Genomic DNA, 24,871 nt, shown 5'->3' with positions numbered 1-24,871 from the left:
ATTTTGTACATATATGCATGCTTATCACATAACAATTAGCAGCTATATATAAAAATCCCCTTGCAATTTAAGTGCATCTTTTCTTGCACATACACTTTACATGCACAGATTACCCCATTTTGTATGTGTTTGGTTGAGATTCTCCTCTTTTGATCAAGTTTAGTTCACAAACTATATTCATAGCTAATATAGACTGACAATTGTGAGAAGGGAATTTAATTTTAGATGAGATTTAACAACTCCTGGCACAAGTACAATTTAAAAAAAGTAAAATATAATTCATGTACCTTATCACTAACCAAGATATTCTAAATAATCAAATGACGCTTGGGCATTGGCAAGTTCATAGTGTTTTTGGCTTTAATAAAAAAGATAAACTATGAAAATTCATTAAGTTAAAAACAAGGGATACAAAGATGCTTAAATTTCTCATATGTTCTTCTTAATTGCTTTGTACAGACACCGAAGAATGGAACCTTCTTTCACTGGTTGAAAGAGTGGCTGCAGGCTGGCTATTGTCGGAGAATGTTTCAAAGGCTATGAACCTATCATCACAAGCGTTCGAGGTTGTGAGCTTTACTGGTGACACTGACTCAGAATTCTCGCCATCTAAAATGCTCACCACAGTGGACATTGTAGGCCTAAGTGCCGGAGCATTATTAGTGCATCTGAGAGCCAAATTCAACAACAGCAATGCCTCTTCCTCTAAGTAGTATGGACCTAGACTTTTGTCGACAATTGCAAGTAAGGCACCCCGCTCTTGTAGGATGGCAGCCTGCAGTGCATTGCATTAGTCAATCTTGTTTTGAGTGGATTATGTGCTAGCATGTATGTATTCCATAAATGATTTTAAACAGACGTAATATCAAAAACATTACTACGTACCCAATCAAGAAGACACACACAATCCTCCTCTTCCCTGCGACCCCCATTGCTCATTCCACTCACAATCTCTAACATGACCACTCCAAAACTATAAACATCGGCTTTGTCTGTCAAATAACCTCTCATTGCATATTCAGGTGCCATATATCCACTGCATGATCAAGGAACATTTTTATTTATTTAAAGAAAAATCCTCCTTTTTATTCTAAGCAAACACATTGATTACTCACATGGTTCCGGCAATCCGAGTGTTTATATGACTTTCATCTTCTTCGAAAAGTCTAGCCAAACCAAAGTCAGAAATTTTTGCATTAAGATCTTTATCAAGAAGCACATTGGTTGCCTTTATGTCTCGGTGAACAATCTTCAACCTCGACTCCTCATGGAGATACGCCAGCCCACGAGCTATGCAGAGGCAAATTCTACGCCTTGTTTGCCAATCCAGTGTAAGTTTTGTTTTTTCAGGACCTGAGGGAATCCAAGTTTCACATCATTTTGTGCAATTAACTGAATTACAAAGCATGAAGTATACTGTCAGCGTGCAAATACAAGAACCTACCAAATAGAGCACTTGCAAGGCTGTTGTTTTCCATGTATTCATATACCAGAAGCAAGTGGTTTCCCTCAACGCAACATCCAAATAGTTTGACAAGATTGGGATGATTCAAAGCAGATATCATGCCTATCTCGTTTATAAACTCACGATTTCCTTGCTTCGATTTTGAAGAAAGTTGTTTCACGGCAATCAAAGAGCCATCTGGTAGAACTCCCTGTTTATGATAAAACTCATATTTGTTATCAAACTCCGGTTAATGGTTACAATGAACTACAATTGGAATTGCATTTCAGGAAAGGTAAAACACTCTGTTAATAATAATAATAATAATAATAATAATAATAATAATAATAATAATAATAGTGTCGATTCAGAATAAGGATCCAGAGAGCAACCTTGTAAACTGGTCCAAAACCACCTTCTCCTATCTTATTTGCAGGATTAAAGTTACCAGTTGCGGCTTTGATCTGTCTTAAGGTAAAGTATCCAGTCTGCAAGTCCAGGCCTCGAAGTTCTACAGATTTCCATACATGAAAGGGAAAAGTGAGAATCTAAATACAAGTTATTTCCAAAAAAAAAGCTAACTGAAAAGTATAATTATACTTTCGGGGTTTAACCATCACATTCCCCTGCTAAACGACACTATACATTCTTGCATGTTACTGAAGTCAGAAAACTATGACTTAAATCAGGTAGATCCTACTAAACAACAATAAGCAAAAACGATCAAGATATACTACTAAAAATGAACCTCAGCTCAGCCTTCTTTCTTCCAATTAAGTATAAAGTCAACAGAGTCAACATTTTAAAATAGATGGAAAACAATTTTATCATCTCACCACAGTTTTCAGCATTTTTTCTTCTCCAGAGAAAGCAGATGAATATTGAGATTAATGCAATCAGCACACATGCAGCCGCCACAATACCCAAAATGGCCCCAGTGGAGAGCTCACTATTGCTATCGCTGTATATAACAGGCTTAAAATCTACAGAAGGATGAGATTAAACCAGACTGTCTCATAAGTAAAAAAAATAACACAGAAAGACAGATGAATAGCAAAATTTTCTAAAGACGCGGCCTTTGTAAAAAAAAAAATAAATAGCAAAATTTTCTGAAGGCTTACTCGGTGTAACAGAGATGGCAGAAATTAGAGCTCCATACACACCCTTGCGAGGAATCACCATGGTTCCTTTTCCAGCCCACTGAAAGTGAATCTCCAGAGTGTTGTTAGTTACATTTGCAATATAGCTCTTGTTCATTGCCCGACCAGTGCCATTAGCTTCTTTTGCAATATCGAAGTCTTGCAAAACTTTCTTGCCCTGCATATTTTCAGAAAACTTTCATGCTTGGAGGAACTGGCAGATAATGAGAAGTAATTGATAGAACAATGATGAATATGAGAAAATGTGCTAAAATAACCAATCAAATAAAATAAAATAAAATAAAATACCTAGATTGACACATCAAATAAACGCTTTCCCAGACTGAAGTAAGTCTGATCATCTGTGAATATTATTTCAGCAAAGTGCAGAACAACTGTATAGTCTCCATTTTGAAGGCATAGACCATAGTATTTGAGAGACAAAGGACTGAGACGAGCGTTCCTGTATAATTCTGGATAGGGCGTGTTCAACACTGGCCTTTTTGTACTTACTGCACGTCTTCACCGTTCAAAAAGTACCCGGTTGAGCTAATAGCCCATTTTTCTTCAGAAGCTTTGTAGTATGATGGCCCTTTATCCTCGTTGTCCTCTTGGTACACATTTCCTCCGTAGGTCATTTGGCTACCACCACAGTTTATGAATAATTCGTAATCTGCAGAAGTTATGGTGCGCATGCATTTCATCAATTGGATGCAAGTTTGACAAGAAAGTTTATGTACTCTAGTAGGCTAATTAATCTTCAGCATGAAAATGCAACATTAAATCAAATCAAGAATAGCAAAAATAAAAATGGAAAAGATTATGGAATTGAAATGAAAAAGACTAAAAATGCTACATCCGCCCTACTCGTGAGTTTTCAATAATGAAGGCCATGATCTTAAAGTGAAAAATATCACATGCTATTCCTTGAGTACATTTACTATCAAATATATGTCATTTGTACAATCTATAGAAAGAGATGAAAATATTTCAGGATATACCCACTTTTTGCCAGTCCAGAACAAGGGTGGTTCTTCCTGAAGCATGTCGGAATCCTACAGAAGAGAAAGTGTATTCAATCAGAACATGAGGAGAAAAAAAGCCCAAATTCTTAAAAATGCAGAGCAATTAGAATTGTTAAAAAACTTACGTATTATTAGTTGATGTTGAATAACTAGATACCAAATTCCTGCAAGTACAATCAAGCTAGGATAAATTAACAAATAAACTATCAAACATCAGCTAAAACCTCAATTGGCATTGAGCCTCATAAGGCGATACTTACACCCCAGTATTACAACCAGATGGTGCCTTAGCGCCGTTAAAGTTGTTATAGGATAAATCACTGCAATATCCAGTATTGTGAGTGATTGGTATGCATTATAAGAAAAATGGCAAAAACTAATGATCAAAACAGTCTGAACTCTTCTGCTTAAAACATCACCAACCATTTCGTATCAGTACTCAATATCCACTCTGGTATTTCTCCAGTTAGCTTGTTATTTGTAAGAAACCTGCATAGATGTTTTTATCAGTTTGCTTAGCGCACAAAAACGTTAAAAGATATCATAAGGTGTGGGGCTTATCCACAGTAAGATTAAGATAAATAATTATGTCAGCAATAATCTCACAGATAGTCAAGTTTATGCTTCAAGCTGCTAAACGTGTCTGGAATCTTCCCCGTCAAATTGTTAAAACTCAAATCTCTGCATTGGCAATTTCAGTATTAGAAAGGAAAAAAAAGGGACCTGGGAAAGGGTACTACATGGCACACATTTGCTAAATAATGGGCATGAATAATTGTATCACTGGATTTACAACAAATCCGTTTTCTCTTTCTTTTGGTATAAATTATGGAACGGTAGAGATTTTCTCAAAGTTCCTTTGCTTAATAAAGAATGGTTTCCAAGTGAAGGATAAGCTAATGATTTAATTACACGTCTTTTACAAATGAACTTGATTTTACGCCAGTAGCTGCAAACTCAAGAACCAATAGTCACATTATTTGGTTATAATGGCTATTGGGATACATAAAAGAATCAAGACAGTATTCCTTGAATGGTGAATAGGCAAAGTAAGGGTCGAATCCATATGTTTGCAGTACTGTACAATTTTTTAGAAATTCTGTAGTAGTAATGTTTATTCACTATTTATTGTCATTTCCCTCCTCTCCAGGGTTGCACGGTAGGAGAATTTATTAACTCGGTTTAGTTCTTGAAAATCTTCGGAGTATATAAGTGGTAGGAGTCTAATTTTCCCATGTGATGTCTAACCAAGTTAATAAATTCCTAGGTGGAGATCAAGCCATTGTAATCGATGCACTACCAAACCTGTCTGTCCCCTAACATCACCTTTGTGAGACGGGACTTGTTGCCCTTGTTGGAAAAAAAAGTTTCAATTGTATGCTCGGTTATAAAATTTAAATTGTAGACAGTGACAGGTGATAAGGGGTGGTAAAATCAATAAAAATGATAGACCTCGAGAAGCATGACTCCTCTTCAAGCCATCACGTAGTTATTTGGTGTGTGTTTGACATTTGAGACCACATTGATAACAAAAACACTTACTTTAGAAAACATGAAATATATATTTTTTTTATTACAAATGTGACAAACGCAGTATAGTTAGGGGTGTGCACACAGGCCAAGAATTGGTCATCCAGTTAATACATCTTCACCCAGTGACATAGAGTTTGTGCAGCAAACCTACAATTACAATCAGTGGCTCGTTACCACCACTGCATCTAGCAAAACTTGAAGTTGAGGATCTTAAATGCCCGCACCAACACTTTTCACGGTAGTACAATGTCACTAGATTATGAATTTTTGGTGAAAGGCAGTCTTAAATATCTTCTTCTTCTCTATTTTTTTTTAATAAAACTAGATAAATATCAATTTTGATATAATTAGAAAGATAAACACATACATAAAAGCAATATGTTGTCAAACATGGGAGTACATCTGAGAAATAACCAAAAATAGCATGTGATTAGATATCCTTACGTGATCGCTAGAGATAGAAATTAAAGCACAAAAGGAATAGATAGAGTTTTTAGCACTAAAATAAGTATAGCGTTATTCATGCATGGTCATTCTAGGGGCCTACTAGTTTGGATCACTTGCCAAGGGATTTTATGGACTTGGCAGAGGGATTAGAGAACTTATTGAGGGGATCAGAGGGCTTTGTCATAATGTGAGAATTCTCCTTTGTGCTAGAAGAGGTGCACAAGAACTCGAGTTGCATTTAATTATAGAAATCAGGTCCCCCTAACTAGTTCCTCTTTAACTCTTAAGCCGTAGATGATCAAATATAAACATTTGATCAATTTAATAATAATAATCTAGATTGGTGGAAGGAGCAATGATTGAAAACACAATTAGTCCTTTCTAACCAAATACTCTAAAAAATAGCTTTTATATATCATGTTGCAAAGGCTCAAGGGTAGAGACCCAAGAAGTCCAAATCTCAAACTTAGAAAATGGGAATTGTAATAGCCTAAGGATATGGTCAAAATGATTCCAAATGTGTATTATGTACGTATACACATTGTAAGAAAATGTGGCCAGTGGTTTCCACCACCTCATGCACATGTATATGGCATTGGTAAACTATTATAATCCTGCTTTGCCGGGCAATTGATAGTCAAGGTTTTGGTATCCCATGCCAATAAGATAAAGTGGTTGATTTTTCTTGGGCAGAGTCTTCTCCAAAAATTATTCTCCAAAAAACATCTTAGATCCAAATCATTGAGAAACCTATAAAAGGATCTAAGCGAGAAGTCCTTAATATTTTCCAAGTTCCATTTTTTTCTGGTCCTCTCTTTCACTTAAGATGGGAAGGTAGCTGTTTCAGGTTTTGCACCTTGAAGCAATAACTGAGAAGGGTTAGAGAACTCAAGAAGAAAATCCAGAATAAAGATTTACAACACTAGAGTAGCTTGAAAGAGGATAGACAACACATGTTCTTGGGGACCATACCTTGAAACCATCTATTATACTGGAAGAATGTAGAGGTTCCATCCTTAATAATCGACAATAGGTAGGTATTTTTTTAGAATAAGAGCTAACGCTAAAGAAAAGAAAGAGAAAGAACACAAAAAGAAGCTAAGAAGAATTGAAGGAGAGATTTCTCTGAAGACGGAGATCTTCTAGCCAAGAAGGACACTCCATTCCTTGGAAAAACATTAAAAGCTATGGGTTAAGTCTCCCAAAAGTAGCAAGTTCATCGGCTATGATATTATCTTCTCTAGGGATGGTGGAGATTGAGGTGTCAGGTAAGTGATTCAGCAGTCTCTTGACGGTTTAGATTTCAGAGTTGAGTCTCCATGCCAGATAGAGGTGGTGGTTGGCGATTAAGTGTGTGACTCCGGGACAGTTGCAGCAGACTTTATCTGGGTACCAGCCTTGTTCCTTGCAGATCTGAAGGGTATGAGCAACAGCAGTGATCTCTGCATTCAATGGAAATTCATGTCTAGCGCCGATAGAATCTGCAAGCAAGATTAGGTTGTTATTGAGGACTAGTAAAAAACCTAGACCATAATTCAAAGAGGAAGGAAGCCAGGAAGCATCAGTATAAATCTAGAGGAAATTAGAGCGATGAACTGAGTGAGAAACAATCCTAATATGATTGCCTGAAGCTCTGAGGAAATTATCATAAATGAGGTAGGCTTTTGGAATAACCGAATCTAGACGGGGTTTAGAGCTTTTGAAGTTGAGATTGCATCTTTCCTTCCAAATGGGCCAAGCAACAATAGCTGTCAAAGCCTTGGCTTTGGTCACCTCAGATCGAGTGGCACCAGTGATAAACAACCACCTACCTAAAGAGAGAAAGGGGATATTCCATGGATCCAATTGAAACAAAGTAAGAATTGAAATCCAGCAATACCGGACTTTGTGGCAGTTCTAGATGAGGTGCTCCATAGTTTTTTCAAACAAACCATAGAAAGACCAAAGAGAGAAGGGGCCAAAGTTGAGATGGTAGAGGAGGGCCCCTGTGGAGAGTTTCCCATGAGCAATCTTCCAAATGAAGATCTTGATTCTAGGGAGGACATTGAGCTTCCAAATTTGGTCCCAACCATTCCAGGCAAGAGTGTCATTGACGTTCTAGTGGAGTTGGTCGTAACCAGTAGTAGGGATGTTGGTTTTGTGAGAATGAGGATTCCAGACCCAAGTGTTGTCTAAGGTAGAAGTAATTTGGATTTTGCTAATCCAGTCCAAATCCAGATTTTCCCCAAGCAGCAATGTCAGAGAGGAAGCCCGGATTATGTTGCCATCAATAATCTCAAAGATTAAGGCATCTTCCAATTAAATCTCCATGTTCAAGAAAGTGGGTTTGTGGGAGATCGGGAGATCTAGTAACCAGGGATCATTCATCAAACTTAAATAAGAGGGGTTGGTAATGAGAATTCTGTAGTGAAGCTTAATGAAATCAGTAGAACAACAAGTAGATTTGAAGAACCAAGAAGATGAGTTGGTTTTACCGAAGTTCCAAGGATGCCAATTCATATATTTGAGTTTGAAGATGTCCACCCAGATCTTAGAGCTAGAATTAAGGATATCAAAAATGTTTTTGTCCATTAAAGCATGTTGAGCATGGATGAGATTACGAATACTGAGCCCTCTCTCAGAGTTGTTAACAGTAGAAGTGATCCATCCCACCGAGTGGAAGCCACTGCTATTGCCATTCTTGCCCTAGAGAAATTCCTAGCCAGTTTGGATATTGAATCTAGGATAGTCTTAGGAAGATTCATAACAAAAAGGTAGTAGTCATGAATCGCAAAGATGGTGTTATTTAGGAGGACAACTCGACCAGCAGTAGAAATAGAGGAATAATTCCAGGCATGTATAGCCAAGTTAACTCTACTGGGCAAGAAAGAAAGTTGATTGATGAGAAGTTTTTTAGGAGAGATGGGAACTCCCAAGTAGAGGAAAGGAAACTGACCCAATTTAGTACCAAGGATTTTGGAGATCGCATTAGCAATCCTATGGTTGCCCAGTGAGATTTTGGTACAGGTTGAGACAAAGGAGGCAATTACAAATAGTCTTTCTAGAAGCCATGGTAATAAGGATGAGATCATCAGCAAACATGAGATGGTTGGAATTTCTAGAAAGGCTACTGCTAAACCCAGGGATAAGATTTAGAGATAAAGCCTTGTTAAGGATAGCTAAGAGAGTTTGTGAAGTAAGAGGGAAGAGCAAAGAAGAGAGGGGTTACCTTATCTAACACCCATGCTACTGGAGAACCAGGGGGACTGATGGCCATTGATAAAAAGAGAGAAAGAAGCAGGAGAGAAATGCCTGAATCCAAAGAATCCAACGATCAGGAAGTTTATTTTCCGAAGGGTTGCAAGAATAGCTAGCTACTTGATGGTGTCAAAAGCTTTTTCAATGTCTACTTTAATGATCATCTTGGGAAGGGTGGTTTGTCAAATTGCAAGCTATGAGCTATTTCCTGGGCATGGAACTAAGAGTTATGTAGACCTCTCGTTTGCTAACAGGTCCAATAAGAACATCAAAATCTTCCACATGGAGAGTTGGGAAGTCATCAGGTATAGCATTCAACAAGGAATCAAAGATGAAGATAGAGGCGGAGGACCAGAGATTTTTGTAGAAATTAAGAAAACAGTTCTCAATATCAATGTGAGTAGAGAGGATATTACTTGAGCTATCTTTACTTGCTTTTACATAGTTTCTATGCCGATGAATTCTAACAGAGCTATGAAAAAACCTGGAGTTAAGATCTCCATTGTTAAGCCACTAGTTTTTAGCATACTGCACCCAATAGATAGTTTTTTGTCTGAGAAGGGCATTGTGGCAATTTCTGAGAGCATGGAGCCAGGTTAAATGCTAATTATCGTGAGGAGGAGCAGAGGGGGCATCAATGGCAAGGATTTCCTGCTCAATATGCTTCAATTCTGCCTCAATATGGGAGATACCCATGTGTCGCCACCTGAGAATATTAAATTTAGCACGAGTGAGTACATGAGAAAAAGAATGCATGGGGTTAGCATGAGAAGTAACATTCCAAGCCGAAATGATACGTTCATGACAGGCTTCATAGTTGAGCCAAAAATTTTCAAGGTGAAAAATCTTTTTGGGAGGGTGAGGAGAATTGAGAGTGATGAGAAGCAAAGGAGAGTGGTCAGAGTTGAGATGGGGGAGATAGTTGTTGGAGAAGAATTTAAAATGAATAAACCAAATAGAGTTTGTCAGAAACCGATCAAGTCAAGCCCATCTTCGTGCTAAACCAACCTGGTTATTACACTAGGTGAAGGAGGGACCAACAAAACCATGATCAAGCAAGTTATTATTTAAGATAAAGGATTAAAAAAACTAGCTTTAGAGGAGTAGCAACAGAACAATCCCCCTCTATGCTCATCGGTGCTGGTGATAGCGTTACAATCACCAGTGAGAAGCCAGGGGGGAGTTAAGATGAGAGATACCTGAGAGGAAGTTCCAAAGGAGTTTGTGTTCAGAAAGCACTTGAGATTTGTACACAGTGGTGAGAATCCAAGAGCCTTCAGAGTTTGAGGATACTAGATGGAGGGCAAGCCGAGAAATCACCACAATGGTGACAAGACCAACATGCCAGCTCCAGAGAACAATGATACCTCCAAAGAGGCCACTCCCATCTAGTGGATAACCTGTCACAGAATCGAAGAATGCGGGAAGGGTTGGTCTTGGTTTCAACTGAACAGAGGAAGTCTAGTTTGTGAGAGTTCATGGAGCTGAGAAGAAAATCCACTATACAGGAGTTGGACAACCCCCTGTAATTCCAGGTAAGGATTTTGAGACTCATCACAATAAGAGAGAAAGGAAAAAAACTAGAGAAAAAAGTTTAAGAGTGGAGAGAACTTCTCCCTTTTTTTGATTTCATGCCGTTCTTCGAAGGCTCACGTCTTGCCAGAGCTTCTAGCTTGATATCTTCTTGATAATGGTAGAGGATCATGTCATCATCGCGTTTCGGAAGGGATCCAGAGTCCTCAGAGGCCATCTCTTCCATAAATTCTACCCTTTGATCTTTTTGGGAAAGATAGTCCAAAACCTTGTCAACTAACAGGAGGTGCTGGTCCGCCTGGTTGGAAACATCAGAGGGTGGGCGGAGTTGAATAGAGGAGATAAGCAAAGGCTCAGAGATAGGGGTTTCTTCTTTGGAGTGAGGCAAAGGATTGTTTGTTGGTAGACCCAATTGATGAGTACTCATGTTTCCAAGACGAAGAGGAGAGTTGGTGGGTGTCTCAGTATATGGGGACTTGCCCTTGTTAGGTTGGGTAGTAGAAAGTATGGGCGGCGTCTCCTAGGGATGAACAGAGAGGTCATTAGCAATTTGATGGCACAAGGGCCAACGAGTCCTCGGGATTATGCAGTGGAGGAATCGAAGTTCTAACAAGATGTCAAGAATGCCCTCAACGCACCGAAGAGTTACTACGTAAAGGTAAAGCAGATGAAGAGTCTGCCACGTGCGAGGGAGGCTTCCAAGCAGGGGGACCACACATCCATCGAAGGTTCATCATCTCCAATGTCACTTTTCTGGTTAAGGGTTAGAGTTTCGGTCCGCAGGACGATCAGAGCTGCCACCATGACCACCTTCTTTACCTCCGGCATGGGTGAGAGATGACTGCTTGCAAGGCTTAGGTTTGAGCCAAGGGCCATAATCACCATCTGAGATCATTGATGAAGGAGGAGGGTTAGCGATGTTTGGCATTTCATCCTGTGCTCTGCCAGCCACATATACCTACATCATGGATCCATCGCATACTGGCTCCGGGTTAGGAACCACAGAGGGCAAACGAGGACCTTTGTGCATGGGACTGCTGTTGGGGTTACAGTGAGATTCGCCATGTCCAATTAACCCACACCTGTAACAATAGACTGGTAATTTCCCACATAAAACAAGAACGAAGATAGAGATCTCGCCGTAGTTGACCCAAGTGCCCTAGAGGAGGGGTTTGCTCAAGTTGAGTTCTACACAAACTCGAGCGAACTTCGCACACGAGCGGTCTAAGGTATGGTCATCAACTTTAAGGACTTTCCCAAACTGTGAAGCAACCGTTTCCAGATCTCACCTCCCCAAAGCTCTGTCGGGAGATGAAAATTTTGGATCCAAATAACAGCAAGGGAGAGTTTCTGGAAGGCCGGTTAGAAAGATTCTGACCAAGGAGAAAGTTGAAAGATGCGACCAGCAACCAACCAAGGACCATCCTAAAGAAGACGGTCATGTATCTCCATAGGTTCGCATATGATGTAATAGTAATTATTGGGAAGACCAGCTACAATGAAAGCTCTTGCCACGAATCTGCCAAGGCAAGTTTCGCCTGATCCAAGGGGAGAGCCTTGCTAAGAAACTTGGCATACAACGAGGTGTGCATGGAATTCCTGGCCAGATGCCAGAGATCGTGATCAATGGTGATGGAGGATTTTGAGTGGAGTTTTAGCTTATCAAAGTGTTCCCTTTGCAGGTGGGCAGGGATCTCAAAAGGATCAGATTTAGGACTAGAGTTGACCACATTGCCTAGGAGGAGCCTGGCGTAGTGGCAGCATGCTAGGAAGGCTATGACAACCCCGAGGGGTTTCAAGAGAGAGTTCATGATAAGTTGATACTAAGGACTTGAGAAGCAGGAGAAAGGTTTCAGGAGAGAGTTCAGTATAAGTTGATGCTAAAGACTTGACAATAGGCAAGTATGCAAGGATGGTAGAATAAGAATAGGAGTGATTCCAGCCTAGGAACATGATTTCTTCCTCAATAGATCATGATGAACATATTATAGAGGACAATTGTTAAGACAGTTAGATTAATTACCCTTAACCAACACTCATTTGACTTGAGCAACTCTTCCACCGCAATTTAGTCAGTAAAGTGAGATTGAAATCTTAGAGATTGAAAATGCCTCAATCCCTTTGCTTGCAGGAACTTGTAGATGCATTACCAAGTTATGCCTAGTTCTGGCCTTGCCACAACAAGTTACGAAAAATTTTATTGATTTTGCTCATAACCCAATTGGGCAACGTAAAGAATGGGCTCTTATGTATTGGAATCGTTGAGAACACCAAGTTGAGAAGGATGAGTTAACCACTAAGTGACAGATAATTGGATTTCTGGGAAGAACCTTTTGATCAAATGGTCAAGATCAGCTTCATTCAATCTTATCATCAATAATTACATCCCGAGATTTCGAAACCAAGATAAATGATGGAAGTTGATCCAAGGACTAGTTGAAAGAAGATGTCAAACCAATCTCTCAAAGATGACCAAAATTGGGGGAAAAAAAGAAGCAACTTTACTTGAGGCTAATTAGCAACCCAGAAAGTCTCTTAAAGAGATTAAATGATAATTTGTTATAACTTTGAGGTTCTCAATACCTCAAATTGTGAATATAATAAGATTATAATTGACACATTTTACCTAGAAGATCGAGGCATACTCCAAAAAAAGCACCAAAATTGAGAGCATGGGAAAACATGGCACTAAAGCTATTAGCAACAAGTGAGGATGACAAAGGTGAAAGAGAATCTCCCTACCTTAAGTCCTTATTGGTAATAGATATAGCTATCTGGTGCACTATTAATCATGACCCAATGTCACCCCTTGGCATGTCAGGAGCTTGTACGACACTGCTATGGACCTTGACAAGCCGTCTTGACTGAGAAGAAGGGAGGTTCCCTTCCATACTTAGAAAAAATCTAAGTGTTAAGATGTAAAAAATCTATTATGTAAACGTGTATATGTAGAAAAGAATGGATCTATCTAGAGTCTTCTCCATGATCCCTAAAAAAGGAAGGAAACTTCTAGGAAATGGGACAGACCTAGATATTTTGATAGAGAGTTGTAGAGTTTTCTAGAGAGTCAATAAGGACCATAAAATCAAACTAATCCCGACCGTCCATTCGGCTAGCCTTGGCCTATAAATAGCCCAAAGAGTCCTCACTTGTAAACACACAAGAAAGAGTTCTTGCAATAAGAGTTCTCCTAGTTCCCAAGTTAGGGCTCTTTTCTCCAACTTTCATATTTTGGGTGATCTAGGTCACTTAGCTAAGGTGGGAGGCCAAGGCAAGTGAAGAAAGGCTGATTTGATCAAGAGAGAGAAAGTGATTAAGTATCGACGCAATGTCGGTAAGAAGTCCAAGTGTGTGACAAAGTGGTATCAGAGCCTTGTTAACTTTGTCCGAGGATGGCATCACAAAACGAGGTCACGCATCCACGCCGGGAAGGAGAAGATGACCAAGAAGAATGCTATGGCCGATTTGAATGCTAAGCTTGCCAAGGTAGAGATTGCCATGGCAGACATGCTCAACAAGGCCGTAGAATGGGGGCAATGCATCAAGGAGCTCAAATGTGACAAGAAGAGCTTCATGGGGAGATGCAAGGTGCTCTTAATGTGGTGGCCGTCGAATATCGAGGCCATGTCAAGACCTTGGAGGAGACCTTGATGGGCATGATCGTTGGTCTCGAGGACAAGCTAGGAAAGGCTTTATCAGAGCTCAAGGAGACAAAGGAAGAGCTAGCACTTTGCAAGAAGGCCATTGTTCAAGGATCAAGCAATGTGGTAAGTCCCACTACCCCAAGAGTTGATGTTCCTAAACTTAGATCATATGGTGGTTCTAGGAATGCAAAGGAGCTAGACAACTTTATTTGGAGCCTAGAGCAATACTTCAAGCCCCTTAGCATTGCGGACGATGCCAAGAAGGTGGAGATGGCCACACTCTACCTAGATAACACCACAATGGTGTGGTGGAGAAGGAGAAGTGTGGACATCGAAAGGAGGACTTGTAAGATCAACACTTGGGCAGAGTGCAGGAGAGAACTCCAGTGCCAATTCTACCTGGGCAAAGCCGACGATGAGGCGCGAGGAAAACTTTAAAGTCTCCAGCACAAGGGAAGCATCCAAGACTATGTGAATGAGTTCACCGAAGTGCTCTTAAAGATACCGGGCTACTCAGACAAAGAAACACTCTTTGCTTTGATGGATGGGTTGCAATGATGGGCAAAGAAAGAGATCCATTGCCATGGAACTCATGATCTTGCCACCACAATCGCCATCGTCGAGTCTCTCATAGTACTCCAAAGGGATGAAAAGCCGAAACCACCCAAGGAGAAGAGTGACAATGGCAATGTTGGGGAAGACAACCATCATGCTAGCAAGGAGTACAAATTTGAGAAGGGAAAGTGAAACTCCAAGACACCCAATGAGCCCAACGATGGAGGTAAGAAGCCACAACTTAAGTGCTTCTTTTGTGAAGATCCCCATAAGACAAGAGAATGCCCAATGAAGGCCAATCTTGCCGCCATGATCCAAAATATGGAAAATCAAGATGATGAAGAGGAAGAAGAGCCACAATATGAGTTAAAGATTGGCTCTATGCAAATTATCAATGCACTCAAGGCACAAATGTAGAAGCCCAAGGAGAGTAAGGGCTGGATGTTTGTGGAAGCCAAGATAGGAGGCCAAGGAGTGAATGCCTTGCTTGATTATGGTGCCACAAACAACATCCTTAAGGAGAAAGAAGCAAGGAGGCTAGGCATCTCCTCCAAGAAGGAGCATGGATTCTTCAAGGCGGTGAATTCAAAGCCGACACCAATCCATGACATAGCAAGAGGAGTAAAGGTGATCCTAGGAGATTAGTGTGGTGCCTTAGACTTCTCCATTGTGGCTATAGATGAGTACCCCATGGTGCTTGGTATGAACTTGTTCGATCGAACCAAGGCCGTGCCTATGCCATTCACCGACACCATGTGGATACTTGAAGATATGATGCGAATGGTGCCACATCAAGGAAGCGACAATAGGTGGGGAGTTTGTTAAGCCCTGGCATGACAGTAGCCTGTATAATGCGCCATGGACCGTGACAAGCCGTCATGACTGAGAGGAAGGGAGGTTCCCTTCCATACTTAGAAAAATTCTAAGTGTTAAGATGTAAAATATCTATCATGTAAACTTGAATGTGGAGAAAAGAATGTGTCTATCTATTGTCTTCTGCATGATCATAGAAAAGGGAAGGAAACTTCTAGGAAATGGGAGAGACCTAGATATTTTGATAAAGAGTTATAAAGTTTTCTAGAGAATTAATAAGGATCGTTAGATCAAACTAATACCGACCATCCATTAGGCTAGCCTTGGCCTATAAATAGCCAAGTAGTCCTCACTTGTAAATACACAAGAAAGAGTTCTTGTAATAAGAGTTCTCCTAGTTCCCAAGTAAGTGCTCTCTTCTCTAACTTTCATATTTTGGGTGATCTAGCTCACTTAGCTAAGGCGGGAGTCCAAGGAAAGTGAAGGAAGGCTGACTTGATCGAGAGAGAGTGATCAATTGCCACATGTGACGTCGATGAGAAGTCCGAGTGCATGGCATCAAGCTCTGGAGAAGGTGAGTATGTTCATAATAATGGGTCATAAATCTCCTCACAACTAGAATGTCAATCAAGAAGTCCCAGTCAAGCATGTTGAATGTTTTGACAAAATTCACGTTAAAGATGTATCCAAGAAGCTTCTTTTTTAAAAAACTAAAGATCAGCTCCTTGGCTAGCATATTGTTATTTGTGTTGCTACAACCCTTAATAAAGGTAAATTAGAACTCATCTACCAAACCATTTAAGACCGTACTCATCCTAGAAGTGAGGACCTTAGATAATATTGAGGGATAAGTTGATAAGACTGATAGGACAAAAGTTAATAATGCATAATGATGACTCAACCTCGGCTATTAAGGCAATGTTGGCGTAGTTGATGTATTCTAGATTTGCATGATTATGGTAAAAATCATTACACAACTTGAGAATATCATTCTAGGCCATGCACCAGAAGTGTTAGAAGAAGAAAATAGGAAAGCCATATGGTCTTGGAGCTTTCTTAGCACTAAGTGTAAAGCTCTTTTGTTTAACATCCTCAAGTGTGAACAATACCTCCAGTAAGGAAAGGCTAACCACTTCTTTATGAGCAAAATGTTTTTCCTAGTTGCCAATGAATTTGAAGCGTCTATTGGAGCTAAGTTGATTGTGGAAATGGTTCGCAAAGGCCCTATCTAAGTTATTAATCTTTTAATCTAGCCACATTTGTGGAAGACCTGGAGGATAAAATTCCTGTTATAATGTTCATTGGCTGCTAACTTTAAGAATTTAGCATTAGAGTCACAGTCCATGAGCCATGTCAACTCGAAACCTTATTTCCAACAAAGTTTATCTTGATGTAGGACGGAATTGAGTTCTAATCATAGGGTGAAGTCTTTTAAGGATTTAGGTAGTGCAAGATTTTTGAATTCTTGGATAGAGTTGAAGGCCTTTAGTTCGTGTGGAATAGTTGTCTTATGGAGACATATGTTGCTTGACACTTAGAAGACTTTGTGCCAAGTCTGGGACATGTGTTGAAGATGCGTTCAAGGCAAAAGTGGTGTATGTCCCTCTCCCTCTCAAGCTTGCTGATAATGATGCTTTGAAGGCATGTGTTGAAGATTTGTCATGGTTGTGGCATAACGGCTTAGACATATAAATTTTGAAAGCTTGAAATTGTTGAGTAAGAAGAAAACTATATATAGCTTGCCAAATATTGAGGAAAATATGATGTTTGTGAGGCATGTGCTCTTGGTAAAATACATTGAGACTCAATAACTGAAGAAACAGCATGGAGAGCCAAAGTGCCATTAGGGCTTGTTCATTCTGATGTGTGTGGTCTCATGAAGAAACTTTCTTATGCTGGTAATCAATACTTTATCATTTTTATTGATGATTATTCAAGAATGTGTTAGGTGTGTTTTATGAGACAAAAATCAAAGGAATTCTCTATCTTTAAAAAATCCAAAAAATAGTTGAAAGACAAAGTGGGCGGCTTAATTATTAAAAGTTGGAGAAGCAATAGAGGTGGCAAGTATAACTCCAAGGAATTTGCCAAATTTTCTAAAGACATAGGCCTAAAAAGACAATTAATGATGTGATTCACATGGGGCAAAATGGTGTTGCCAAGAGGAAGAATAGAATAGTTGAAGAAATGGCAAGGATAATGATGCAAGTGCAAGTAAAAGAAACTTCCATCAAGGTTTTCGGGAAAAAAACACTTACACCGCAGTATACTTGTTAAAACCGCTATCCCACAAAGGTGGTTGAGAATAAAACTCCATTTGAAGCATGGCCATCGTGAATCACTTGAGAATTTTTGGCTCCATTTGTAATGCTCATGTCTAGAAAGAAATGAACCACCAATTTGAGGAAAAAGGTGAAAAATGTGTTTTTATTGGCTATAGCTCAAAACTAAAAGGCTATAGGCTCTTTAGTTTAAAAATAAACAAGGTGATAATAAGTCAGGATGTGATTGTTGATGAAAATAGCAAGGGGATTATTAGAAAGGAAAAGGTGTATAAAGTGTGCTCATGCAAATCCAAGAAATGCAAGAGCCAGCAAGTGTCCAAGATGAAGATTATCATAAAGAAGAAGAGCAATCTCAATCTTCTCCAACAAATGCCGAGTCAAGTTCATCTACTCCAACCTCAACATTAGTAAGAATGAGAAATCTAAGTAAAATTTATGGTTCATGTAATTTTTGTGTTGTAGAACCATAATAGTTTGAGCAAGCCACCAGAGAGAGTTTGGAGAAATGCAATGAAGTGGATTTACATAACCAAAAGAATTGAAGTGGATTTAAGTGAGAGAAACAACACTTGGAAATCGCTAGAGAAATCAAAAGAAATAAATGTGATCGGATTGAAGTGGATTTACAAAACCAAAGCAAATATGGATGGTCCTATGCAAAAGTATAAAGCAACATTAGTAGCCAAAGGGTATTCATAACAGTTCGGAGTTGATTATCGAGAGACATTTGCACTGATAGTAAGACATGACACGATAAGGACGTTGACTGTATTAGCCACAGACAAGGGTTGGAAACTATACCAACTTGATGTGAAGTTGGCATTCTTGAATATTGTTAAAAGAAGAAATGTATGTTAGCAATTGCAAGGCTTTGTGATTGAAGAAGAAAAAGATAATAAAATAAACAAGTTGAAGAAGGTCTTGTATGGGTTAAAACAAGCACTTCCTACATGGTATAGCCAAATTGATGTCTACTTTATCAATAATTGATTTAGAAGAAGCCCAAGTGAGGCAATATTCTACATCAAGCATGCGAATCCGGTATGCTCATTGTTTCTTTTTATGTTGATGATTTAATTTTTACTGGAAATGATGAGAACAAGATGCATGAATTTAAAGATGAGATGATGAACAAGCATAAATGAATGATATAGGTTTTCTTCATTAATTCTTGAGCATTGGAATTAATCAAAGAGAAGATGGTGTATTCATTTCTCAAAAGAATTATGGCCAATCAATTTTTTCTAAATTCAAGGTAAAGAATTGCATTTGGTAACTATACCATTATAAGTGAATGAAAAATTGATGATGGAAGTGGTAATGCTGATGCCGCACTCCATAAAAGTTTAGTTGGAAGTTTATTATATCTTAGTACTACACGACTCGATACAATGTATGCCTTGGGATTGTTGGCTTGGTTTATGGAGTTGCAAAGAGAGTGCCATGGCATATTCAAGGAACTAAAACTTTTGGGATCATGTATAAGAAGGAGAATGAGAAATTAGAGTTATTTGGCTTTTGTAATAGTGATTTGGCCGGTTATGTGGGTGACATGAAAAGTACATCCGATTATGCATTTATGCTTGGATCTGGTATATTCTCATCGGTATCTAAAAAAACAAGAAAGGGTGATGCATTCTTCCACGGAAGTTGAATATGTGTCGGCAAGTGAAGCTACAAAACAAAATGTATGGTTGAGAAAGATTCTTGAGGACATGGGGGTGGAGCAAGACAAGGTCACCATTCTATTTTGTGACTATAAATCCGCCATAGCAATGTCGAAGAATTCCATTTTCCATAACCTCATGAAACATATCCATCTCAAGCATCACTACATTTGGGAAGCAATCGAAAATGATGAGATACTCGTCAAGCACATCCAAACCAAAAAAAATCAAGTTGTAGATATCTACACCAAACACTTTCAAGTGAGAAATTTGTTTATCTAAGAGAATTGTTGGGTATAACAAAACAAAAGCATTAAGGGATAATGTTAATATTAATTCTTTTGCTAGAATATGTATGCTAGGTTAGTACTTGTGGTGTGTTATATTGAAATAGTGGGCTATTGGTTAATATAAATTGTGGACTTGGTTTAGAAGAATTTAGATAGGTTTTGAATGTGTTGTTAATGTTGGTTATGGCCTATATGAGGTCTATTCCAAGTTTGATATATGTGTAATAAAACAATGAGTAATGTAAAAGGAATAGTAGTGAAAAAGTTGAACTCCCATCTTCTCCTTTCTCTTCCACCACCAACACAAATCCTAAACAAATCTTGGCTAAACAAAGGGCAACTACAACACCTTTCAGTTTCTTGGAGCTAACATCTATTGGACCTATCGCCCTAACAACTCCACAATTGGCGTTGTTGCCTACAACAACCCCATCTCCTCTAACCGCTAGGTCACAAGGGTTGTCAATCCCACTGGTCAGGGTATGATGGGCGCTTACGCTCTTTTCCTGTTCTTTGGACCCAATGGCTCCATGAGAGTTTGCGCCACAACCATCTTCAATGAAATCAAGCTAGTGCTTTTCAAGAATTGAATTCATGATCCTTATGTGTTTGTTGTTTTGACTCTATAATTCTTATAATCTGATTTTTTTTTTAAGTTATTAATTAATTTACTTATGACTATTTATAAATATGGATTTGGGTACAGAGATTTATCTGATGACCATTATAAGAATGGATTTGATTACAGGGATTTAGTTGATGACTAATTATGAGAATGGATTTAGCTAATGATTTCATTTCTTTGTGGTGAATTAGTTTCATATATTTTTTATTTTGACTAATAGGCGATAAGCGCCCCCATTTACGGAATTGTCAAAAAGACAGACAAGTACAGAGGTTCATCAGTTACGGTGGCTTAAAAACCTCCTAAACAAATTTCCCTGCCCTTCAACCCTGAAAGGTGAAACTATTGTTTCTCCCACAGGGGACCCATACCTAGACCTATGAACAGTATAAGAATAGTACTTTACCCAAGTGTACATTGCATGAACAGTATAGAAACAATACTGCCATAGAAAGATTCGAACCCTTACCTTCCCCCTTATATTCTTATGTCATACCATTGAGTTATCCAATGGTTGACGTTTCTTAATTTTTAAGATCACGATCACGTTTTCATTCTCAAGTTAATTGTGTAGGAAGCTCAGGGGCGTTGAGGGAGCATTCATTGCCGGGGAAGTGGGGAAACTGTCGCTTCCCCGAAGTGGAGAAATAATCTCACTTCTAGTAGTTCTGGTGTTTATTTGGCAGAAAGTGAGAATAGAATTAGAGAATTCAGGTGTTGGGTGGAGTCTACGAGCTCAAAAGGACTTTGAAAGTAAAAGGAACTAAATTTTTATAAATTAGCTGACTTCCTCCATTTCAGTTAAAAAAATTACTGAAGTGGGTTTAGTTCAAAATCTACTTCAAGACAAATGAACATCATGAGGGAAGTCAGACCATTTCCCCCCACTTCCCCCGAAATGAACTCCCAGGGAAAGTGGTCTAAAGTAAAGAAGTGGGAGGATGTGGCACTTTTTTGAAGTGGTTGGAAGTTAATACTGCTTCAAATGGTTCTAATGTTTATTTTGCTGAAAATAAAAGAAATCATGAAGTGGGAGGAAGTTAGGGGAAATTGACTCATATAAAATTTTACTTCTCCCATTTCAATGCATTTTACTTCTCTTACTTCAGAATAAATGAACATTTGAAGTAGGGGAAAGTCAATCCACTTCAGTGAGTTCTCCACCACTTTCCCCTTCATGTCTATCTAATGTTGATTTGTAATTTTCTAGTGGAATTTCTATGTTATAATTATTAATAAAATAAATATATACATAAGATATATTTATTTATAAATATAATAAAAATACTTGAGAAAATTTTGAAATATTTAAATGAGAACAATAAAAATTGTTTATGCCATTGTCACAATGGTTGAGTGATTATGGCATTTGACTCCCACACAGAAGGTTAAAAATTTAACTCTCTACTAATGCATGGTTGATGTGTGAATAAAGTGAGTGTGTGTGATGGCTTGTCCTCAAAGTAAAAAATAAAAATGTTTATAAAATGGTTAATGTAAATAATTAACCATAATGAATAAAACAAACAACTGAAGTTAATTATTTGATTAAAGCAATTAATTATAATAATTAAGTAAATAATGATTAAAGTGCGATATTTAATTTATATATGTAATTACATTAATTAAAATCAATAATAATATTTCAAATATTATAAATAAACATTTTTTATCATTAAATATAACTCCTCATTTATACATAAATATCATTTATTTACATTAAAGGCATAAAAATAATTTTACTTCCTATAACTAATTATCCTTCCAACCAAAAGTTGTTCACTTCTATATCACTCATCATTGTCATTCACATTCTCATTCTTTTTAGGGTTGGTTTGGATCATGAACAAGAATGAGGGGAATGGGAATGGGAATGGGAATGAAAGGATGAGAATGGCAATGATAACTTAAAACATGTGGATGAGAGGGTAATTTATGGAGAATGAGAAATGTAATAGAAAGATACATGGTAAAATTACTTATATACTATTAATCTAAAAAAAAAAATTTATTTTATAAAATATTTTAAATATTATAATTAATTATTTAAATTACTTATTTACATTTAATTAAATATATCAGGGTAAAAATATCATTTTACTTAATTATAATAATTATATATTAAATAAATATTTATTTCAAATACAAATCATGAATTTAAATATTAAATTATAATGATTACATGCTAATAATTAACATAAATAACTTAATTTAGATATTTAAACATAATAATAAAATATTAATGTTTTGATCGTAATATTTTTATATTTAATTAATAAATTAATATATTGTTTGGTTTATTTATTTATTTAGTGGGATAGAGTAAAATGGGCATTTCACACCCATCCAGCCCTCCATTTGGCGGAATGGTGATTAGGGGTGTTTGGATCCCAGAGGTGGGAATGAATTAAGTGGCAGATATTGGCATGTGCCTTTCTTAGTTTAGTTTATCGAATTTGACATCATATGTATATGTATATGTATATGTATATGTATATGTATATGTATCTATAAATTAATGGAATAGAAAACGTATTCTTTTCCACACAAGTATTAAGCTCTCAATTATAAAAAGAAGATAGAAAAGAACTTACAAGGTTTTGAGTGCCTTCATATTCTTTATATTCTCAGGTAGTTCACCAGACAGTGATATGTTCCTCAAAATCCTAAAAAAAAAAAAAACCACAAATTTATAATACTTTTGCTATGAATATATAGTAAGAAGGGATTGGAAACTTCTGTAACTAAAGTAGAAGGACGTATGTATGAAAACACACATACAATCTTTCCATATTTCTCATGTTCTCCAATGGTGGAAACTTCCCATCACCTCCTTTCAGGGGCGATACCATCCTGCATCATAAACACATACAACAACAACAAGAAACCGTCAATCTAAACCATGTGGTGTCAAAGGCAACATAAACACATTTTATAACCAAAATATGATAAGGGAAAAAAAGCAAAATGAAACTCATGAAAGAATCTTACAGCTCAGTTAAGGCTGCTAATGCAGAGAAGTTGTAAGGGAAAGGCCCTTCCAAGGAGGTACCAAACATTTTTCTGGTTCAAGCTCAAGATTAAACTTAAAAGTTCATTAGACAACACATTAATTTGATTTGTGTTAGTATACACTCACAATTTACTGACTTTTATCCAGTTTCCAATGAAAGCAGGAATTTTGCCAGAGATTGGGTTGCCATCAATTTTACTGAAAAAGAAAAGATTAGTATGGGTGAACTTGATCACTTTTATATTTGCCGCCAAATATGATTGTAACACATCCATTTTATTTTTATTTTATTTTTTTTTTATTTTATTTTGTTTTATTAAAACACATAAACTATGAAAGATCACAAACTGGGAGAAGACCACAACTTACAAGTCAGTTAAATTAACAAGATCACCTAGAGATTTTGGCAACTCGCCAGAGAAATTATTTCCTGAAAGATGGCTGCGAAAAAATACACACAACACAACACATTAAAAGAAGAGTTCACCATTCTTTTTTGTCATGAGTCAGTAGATGACTCACAGTTTTTCTAAGTTTATGAGGTTGCCAAGAGACTGAGGAAGTGGACCATGCATTTGGTTATCTTCCAGTACCCTTCACAAAGGACAAAAATTTAAAATTAAAAAAAAAAAACAAGAACTACGACAAAAATAAATAAATATAAATAACAAAAATATGGGTAAAGAAGCACACAGTTGTTGAAGAGTGATACTAAGCTTCTCCGGAATGCTCCCGGATATGCGATTTCCCAAAAGGGAACTACAAAGATAAAAAAAATTAGTCTATATATTAAATCCAAAATCATGCACGAACACACAAATTGACGAAAGACTAACAGTGTTGTGAGAGGGAGTGATGCCCATGCAGTAGGGATGGTGCCGCTCAGATAATTCCGTGAGAGATCTCTGTTGTTAATTAAGCAAGAACGCAAAATTAGATTAAATGAAATAATTAAAAAATAGAGTGATTAGGAGTAGGAGGGGAAGTGGAGGAGTAATTACATGACTTGAAGGTAAGTGAGATCCGAGAACACATCAGGGAGGGAACCGGTGAGGTTTTGGCTTTTGAGGATAATACTAGTGATGTGGCAGGGAGTGGCATTGCACTCGCCGCACGTGACATTGACTGCAATGTAGTCATCAGAGGAGGGTTCCACCCAACCAAAGGTCCCGCTACAAGGCTCTACAGTGAAATTCCATTGCTTCCCTAGCCTCACCCCTATCTTCCTCAGCGCATTCACTGTTTACCATCTCTTGCAGATATTTTGATTATTGATAAATAATAAACAAGAGATCAGAATGTTTGTTGTTTATCAACTCTATTAAAAAAAAAAAAAAGAATGTTTGTTTTCCTTAAAAAGAATCCTAAGTTTTTTTAATCTTTCTCTTGGGATTCTTTAATTTAAAAACATTTTTTTTATTTTTATATATTTTACATTTTTTTAACATTGGCGAGTTGGAGACATAATAAGGTGATGTGACATACATTATTTTATTTTATTTTTATAAAAATTATATAGCCTGATGATGTCATATCATCATTTAATATATATATATATATATATTTGCCTCGACATTAAATTCAAAAATTATTTTTTAAAATTATATAGTGTGGTGTTTTA

General features: G+C 37.5%; 1 pseudogene; it reads right to left on the bottom strand.

The window, feature by feature from the left end:
• Positions 1-364: 364 nt before the first annotated feature.
• Positions 365-24,299, bottom strand: LOC120251208 (annotated as a pseudogene).
• Positions 24,300-24,871: the final 572 nt, after the last annotated feature.

Source organism: Dioscorea cayenensis, chromosome 20 (assembly GCF_009730915.1).
Source record: "Dioscorea cayenensis subsp. rotundata cultivar TDr96_F1 chromosome 20, TDr96_F1_v2_PseudoChromosome.rev07_lg8_w22 25.fasta, whole genome shotgun sequence".
In the NCBI taxonomy this organism is placed as follows: Eukaryota; Viridiplantae; Streptophyta; class Magnoliopsida; order Dioscoreales; family Dioscoreaceae; genus Dioscorea; species Dioscorea cayenensis.
Note: the sequence above shows the minus strand (reverse complement) of the source record. Positions and strands in the feature narration are given on the sequence as shown.